Source organism: Primulina huaijiensis, unplaced genomic scaffold (assembly GCF_012295235.1).
Source record: "Primulina huaijiensis isolate GDHJ02 unplaced genomic scaffold, ASM1229523v2 scaffold4567, whole genome shotgun sequence".
Taxonomy (NCBI): domain Eukaryota; kingdom Viridiplantae; phylum Streptophyta; class Magnoliopsida; order Lamiales; family Gesneriaceae; genus Primulina; species Primulina huaijiensis.
Window position 1 is genome coordinate 11693 of NW_027360554.1, and position 7625 is coordinate 19317.

Sequence of the window (7625 nt, forward strand, 5' to 3'; positions counted from 1 at the left end):
ATGTCTAGTTCAAGCAATTCTGATGCTTGTAGCAGTATGCATGTCATTGTCACAGATGAAATGTTTCCTTATCTGGAAGACTTGAAGAAGACTATTGAAGAATATGTCTTGGTAAAAGTCATGTCTTCATGGTTCAAGATTCAAGATCTCCAGAATTCTTATCAAAATGGTTTGGCATTTAATCGTTCACAGAGAGCAGTAGCGAGAAGATACAAACAACAATTTGATGTCAATCATGTTATAGAGCTAGCAACTGATCAAGTTCTTCTGCATGCGATGCTGTGGAAGGAGTGGCATCAGCTGGAGAAGATCTCTTCTGCTGAATCCTTCACTAGTTTAGGAATCCATGAACTGACTAATTGGATAGTTGCGTGGCAGGATTTTGTAGGTTCTGAACTGACTGCTGTAACATGGCATAGATTATTTCCTCAATAAAATTTTAGTAGATGTAATTTTTTCTTCTTATTCTTCTGCAAACATGCTACTGTTAAATTTTTGACAAATAACAATTAAATTAAATCAATTAAACCAAGAACATTTCGAAAGTAAGAAAACTCATTCTCAGGCAGAGGTTTTGTAACGATATCTGCTGCTTGTTGATCAGTCGGAACGTATTCCAGACGAATATCCTTCTTCTGTACATGATCTCTGATAAAATGAGGTCTGATATCTATGTGCTTCGTTCTGGAATGAAATACTGGATTTTGCGTGATTGCAATGGCACTGGTATTGTCACAGATGATGGGTGATTCAGAGGCTTGAACTCCATAATCTTTGATTTGTTGCTGTATCCACAGTATTTGAGAGCAGCAACTTCCAGCAGCAAGATACTCTGCTTCTGCAGTAGACGTGGCTATGGAAGTCTGCTTTTTACTGAACCGGGAGATCAACCTGTCACCAAGAAATTGACAAAAACCACTAGTGCTTTTCCTATCCAGTTTGCATCTTGCATAGTCAGCATCTGAATATCCAATAAGATTGAATGATGAGTCCTTGGGATACCATAGGCCGACATTCTGAGTACCCTTTAAGTATTTTAGAATACGCTTAGCAGAAATAAAATGAGATTGCTTAGGGTTAGTCTGAAATCTTGCGCAAATACAAACAGCAAACATGATATCAGGTCTGTTGGCTGTGAGATATAATAATGAGCCAATAAGACCACGATACTGAGTTACCTCTACCAAGTTTCCATTTTCATCTTTGTCAAGTTTAGTAGATGAGCTCATTGGATTGGAAGCAGCAGAGCATGTTTCCATACCATACTTTTTCAGTAATTCTTTCGTATACTTAGCCTGATTTATGAAGATTCCTGTTTCCAGTTGCTTGACTTGCAGTCCTAGGAAGAATGTTAATTCTCCCATCAAACTCATCTCAAATTTATCCTGCATCATCTTAGCAAACTTTTCACATAGTTTGGGGTTAGTTGACCCAAAGTTAATGTCATCAACATAAATTTGTACTAACAAAATGTGCTTATTCTTNCAAGTTTCCATTTTCATCTTTGTCAAGTTTAGTAGATGAGCTCATTGGATTGGAAGCAGCAGAGCATGTTTCCATACCATACTTTTTCAGTAATTCTTTCGTATACTTAGCCTGATTTATGAAGATTCCTGTTTCCAGTTGCTTGACTTGCAGTCCTAGGAAGAATGTTAATTCTCCCATCAAACTCATCTCAAATTTATCCTGCATCATCTTAGCAAACTTTTCACATAGTTTGGGGTTAGTTGACCCAAAGTTAATGTCATCAACATAAATTTGTACTAACAAAATGTGCTTATTCTTAACAAACGTGAATAAATTCTTATCTACTGTGCCAATGGTGAAATGCTGATTAACAAGGAATTGTGATATAGTGTCATACCATGCTCTAGGTGCCTGTTTCAGACCATACAGAGCTTTGTGTAATTTGAAAACATGATGTTGTAGAAAATGATCGATGAAACCTGGAGGTTGTTCGACATAAACTTCTTCTTGCAGTAAACCATTTAGGAAGGCACTCTTCACATCCATCTGATAAATTTTAAAATTTTTGAAAGCGGCAAAGGCTAAGAATATTCTGATGGCTTCAAGCCTTGCTACTGGTGCAAAGGTCTCATCATAGTCTATTCTTTCTTCTTGCCTGAAACCCTGAGCCACTAGTCTTGCTTTGTTTCTAACTACATTTCCTTCTTCATTTAACTTGTTTCTGTATACCCACCGAGTTCCAGTGACTGCTTGATGAGTTGGTCTAGGTACAAGAAACCATACTTCATTCCTTTTAAATTGATTCAGCTCTTCTTGCATTGCTTCAATCCAACTAGGAACTAGAAGAGCTTCTTCAATCTTCTTTGTTTCAACCTGAGAAATAAAAGCAGCATGCATATATTCATAAAGCATTTGTCTTCTTGTCCTTAAAGGAGCTGCTGGATTTCCGATAACCAAGGATGGATATGTGATTTTCTCCAGATAAAAGGGTTTAGATGGATTTCTTCCTGGTTTGATGGATTTGGACCAAGCTCAAGTGAGGTGTCAATAGATTCTGGAGTGTCAACTACTGGTTCTGGTGCATTCTGTATCTGTATTGCTGGTTCTACTATAGGGATGTCTGGTTCTGGATTTTGTGCATCGTTGACACGTGGTTCTGTATCATCTTCACTTTCCAGTTCTAGATGAATGTTGTCCAACCTGTTACTCAGATTTGCAGTGTTAGTAATTTCATGAGCATTGCTGTCTTCATCGAAAACAACATGAATGGATTCTTCAACATTAAGAGTTCTATTATTGAAGATTCTGAAGGCTTTGCTCACTGCCGAATATCCAAGAAACAGTCCAGCATCTGATTTCGAATCAAATGCAGTCAAATAGTTTTTACCGTTATTATGCACGAAACATTTGCAACCAAATACATGAAAATAAGATACATTAGGCGTACTCCCTTTCCATATCTCATAAAGAGTCTTATTATGTCTCTTGTTGATCATGGTTCTGTTTTGTGTATAGCATGCAGTGTTGATTGCTTCTGGCCAGAAGCGCCGAGAGATGTTAGCATCTGCTAGCATTGTTCTAGCGGCTTCTTTAAGAGTTCTGTTTCTCCTTTCAGCTACTCCGTTTTGTTGAGGCGTTCTGGCAGCTGAATACTCATGATGAATGCCCTGTTCATCCAAATATAACTCAAGTACCTTGTTAGTAAACTCAGTACCTCGATCACTTTTGATTTTAATAACAGAAACTGATTTTTCATTTTGAATTTTCTTCAGAAGTTTGATCAGAAGGCCATTGGTCTGGTCTTTTCCAGCAAGAAATATTACCCAAAAAAAACAAAAAAAATCATCAATAATAACAAGAGTGTATCTCATTCCCCCTAAACTTATGATAGGGATTGGACCAAATAAGTCTATATGCAATAATTCCAAACATCTTGAAGTTGATTTACTACCTTTGTTCTTGAAGTTGGATCTTATCTGTTTACCAAGTTGACATGTAGAACATACGTGATTTTTAACGAAATTAATATCAGGCAAACCGTCAACTATGTTCTGCTTTTTGAGAATATTGATTGACTAAAAGTTTAGGTGATTCAATCTCTTGTGCCATAACCAATGTTTATCACTGAGAGATGCAACTAAACACGTAGGAACATTAATATGATCTACATGCCAAGAAACTCTGTATGTATTTCCTTCTCTTTTCCCGGTTAAGATTGCATATCCATCCACATCTCTAGTTATGCATAAGTGCTTCTGAAAAACTACTGAATATCCATTGTCACATAATTGACTGCTACTGATCAGATTATAACATAGGTTTTCAACCAAAAGTACATTATTTATAGTAATGTTACCATGAGTAATCTTACCCTTACCCACGGTTTTACCTTTTGAGTTGTCCCCAAAAGTTATCTTCGGTCCAGTACAACTTATCACTTCTGATAATATATTCTTTTGTCCAGTCATGTGTCTGGAGCATCCACTGTCCAGATATCATATGGATTTGCTAATTTTGACTTTCTTCAGTTCCTGCAAGCACAAGTTTTAGTAAATGGTACCCAGTCTATTTGGGTCCAAGACTTATCAGTCCCTTAGGAACCCACATCTGTACAATTCTTGGTGACTTTGTACTTCGGGTATCCACCTTTGTGTGTGCAACAGAAGGTCTAGTATTCTTAACGTAATGCATTTTAGTATGTTGTTCTTCCCTTCTATTCTTGGTTTCTGGTCTGTATCTCTTTTGAACAGGTCTACTATTATAGTACTGGTAGTTTTTAACCTTCATAGAGAGTTGTCCTTCTGAGTTGAATCCTCTACTGGATCCAGCACTTTGATGGACTCTACTCTCAGGTTTAACATAACACAGACCATAATGGTTTCTTCTATTCGTTTGATTTACAAACTTTTCACCTTGAACAGTCGGTACTACAGGTTCATGTACCATACTGGATTTAATGAAGTAAATGAATTTTCCTTTGCCTTTATCTAGAATTGGTTTCGTAATAGTTTCTGAAGTGCTTTCATTGTTACTGAAACCGAGACCACTTCTGTCTCCAGATTGTTTCTGTAACTCATGCATCTTCTCCAAAGAAACAGAAGACTTGTTCCATGCATTTACCAGTAGTGATAGCTTCTGATTTTCAAATCTCATTGTCTGATATTCTGCATTTACTCTCTCATTCTCAGTTTTCAACTTACTCATCTCAACTTTCAGATCACTACAGCTGTTTTCTTGCACACAAGTAAACTTACTGATTTGATCCTTTAAATTTTGATTTTCAGTCGTAACGTCCTCGAATGATTGAGAAAGTCTTGAGTACTCTTCTACCATGTAATGCAGTGCATTAACCAAATCAGTTCGTGTAAATTCATTTGAGTTAAAGTCAAATACCTCTCCAGATGTTGAGGTTGATTCGGTGTCTGCCATAAGGCATTTGACTTCTTCTGCATCACCGTCGCTTGAATGATCATCTGAGTCAAAAGACTCAGAGCTAGAATCTGCCCACTTGGACTTATTTTCTTCAGCAACCATTGCTTTGTGATCTGATCTTCTAGATTTCTTATCATTCTTCTTGTGCTCTTTTTTCTTCTTTTCGTCATTTTTGGGCTTTGGGCAATCAGCAATAAAGTGGCCAATTTTTCCACAGTTAAAACATGCCATATCACCGGATGGTGATTCTTTCTTAAAATTTCGGTTAGGATTCTGATACGTTCTGTTGTTCTTCTTTATGAATCTAGAGAATTTCTTCACAAACAAAGACACTGCATCATTGCTGATCTGTTCAGCAGTTCTATCAGATGTACTTTCAGTAGTAGTAGTAGGTGATACATTTGGAACAACTGTAACAGGAGCAACAGCGGTAGCAGCAAGAGCCTTGGTAGGTGTACTTGATGATGGCTCTTCTCCACTTCGTACTTCCAGTTCAAATTCATATGCTTCCAAGTCTGCAAATAGATCATGAAGTTTTAATTTGTTCAGATCTCTAGATACTCTCATGGCCATAGTTTTTACGTCCCATTCCTTAGGCAATGCTCTCATTACTTTGAGCGCTATTTCTCTGTTGCCATAGTCTTTACCAAGAGCTGCTAGCTCATTAACTAGACTACTGAAACATTCATCAAATTCGTTTAGAGTTTCTCCGGCCTTCATTTTCAGATTTTCAAATTTTTACATGGCCACGGACAGCTTGTTTTCTTTAGTCTGCTCATTTCCTTCACAGATTTGAATGAGCTTTTCCCATATTTCTTTTGCAGTTGAACACATCTTGATCTTGCTGAAGGTGTTCTTATCAAGAGTTTTATAGTGTGTGTCCTTTGCGACATTATCCAGATTGGCTTTTTTTTTATCTTCACTAGTCCATTCGTTTCTTGGTTTTTCAACCATTTGCGGCGCACCATCAGTGATAGCAACGGCTGTATTAGGCTTTAAGATCTTTAATGGACCATCTGTGATGACGAACCACATGTCGTCATCTTGAGCTGCTAGATGAGCTTGCATACGGATCTTCCAGTCATCGAAATCTTCTTTTGAGAACATGGGAACCTTGCTAAAGTGTGCCATCTGTTGTAGATTTTCAAGAACAAGATTAACACTGCTCTGATACCACTTGTTGGGGATCGATGTAGAGCTTAGAGGGGGGGGAATAAACTCTTTTCTTTTCTGATTTCTTCTTTTGAAGTTGCTAAAATCTTGTTAGAGATTGTAGCTAATCTTGTTCAAGTGTGCAACCAACAAAGCACAGAATAATGCGGAAATGATCTGATGGTTCGGTAATTGAAATGATAAAAACAGTAGGCAGTAGACAGTAGTTGTTTATGGAAGTTCGAAGATAAAATCTTCTATGGCTCCCCTTCTTCTGTTTCCAGAAAGTATCACTAAAAGACTTTGGATTTTACAGTACACACTCGTACACACCCACTTCAGCAGGACTTACCCTCTGCCTACTGAAACTGTTAGTGTATCAACACGATAATATATAATCAAGGTTCTGGAAAAGACTCTTTTCCAGATTACAAACTATTCTCAACAAGATATGAATAGTGTGAACTGTTTATGAAGCGTATGAGAAATAGCAGCACAAGATGATCTTCAACCGAACAGATATATGCTATGAAGCGTGTGCTACTTTTCTGTATGTCGAGCTTTTTGTGAGATAAGAGAGTTTTTGTGCTCAAATCAACGTTGTGAGTATTGCAATCAGTATTGTCTCTCTCTCTTTATCAACGTTGTTCTTGTATATTTATAGAAGTTTTGATCCCAAGGTCTATAAACAAAACGGCTTCTTTGACTTCTGATATATTCAGCTTTAATATCTGAAATAGGTCCTACAGAAAAGCTTCAAAACAATCAGTCTTGTTTTATACCAAAATTGGTAAGACATAATAAATAGCTCCATATTGATAAAGTAACGATAACATTCAAGGCTAGTTCTGTTTATGCGAAAGACGTTAAGTTACTTCGGTTTTGACTGAATTCTGCTTCTGTTTTCCTAGAATTTTAGGTTCTGCTTCTGGTTATCTTAGAACTTTAAGTTCTGCTTCTGGTTATCTTAGAACTTTAAGTTCTTCTTCTGGTTTTCGTTAGCTGAAGACTACTGCTTTTATATTGCCTAAAGATCTGCTGATTTTAAATCTCATTGCCCATCGCCACAATTAAGTTATGTCTAACAAATGGTAGTGAGAAATGATCTTTTCTAGTTGCATCATTTAATTTTCTATAATCAATACACATACACCAACTAGATGGAATCCTAGTTTGTAATAACTCTCCATTTTCATTTTTTATAACAGTGATGCCTGACTTTTTAGGTACTACTTGTGTTGGACTTACCCATTTACTATCTGAGATTGGATAGATAATTCCAGCGTCTAATAGTTTTAATACTTCATTCTTAACAACTTCTTTCATATGTGGATTTAACCTTCTTTGTGGCTGTTGATATGTTTTAGCATTTTCTTCCAAATGAATTTTATGTGTGCAAATTAAAGGATTTATACCTTTTATATCTTTCAAAGTCCATCCAATTGCATTTTTATATTTTTTAAGTAATTTAATTAAATCTTGTTCTTGATTTGGTAGAAGAGTGGAAGAAATTACAACAAGAAATGTTTTATTTTCACCAAGAAATACATATTTCAATTCGAATGGTAAAACTT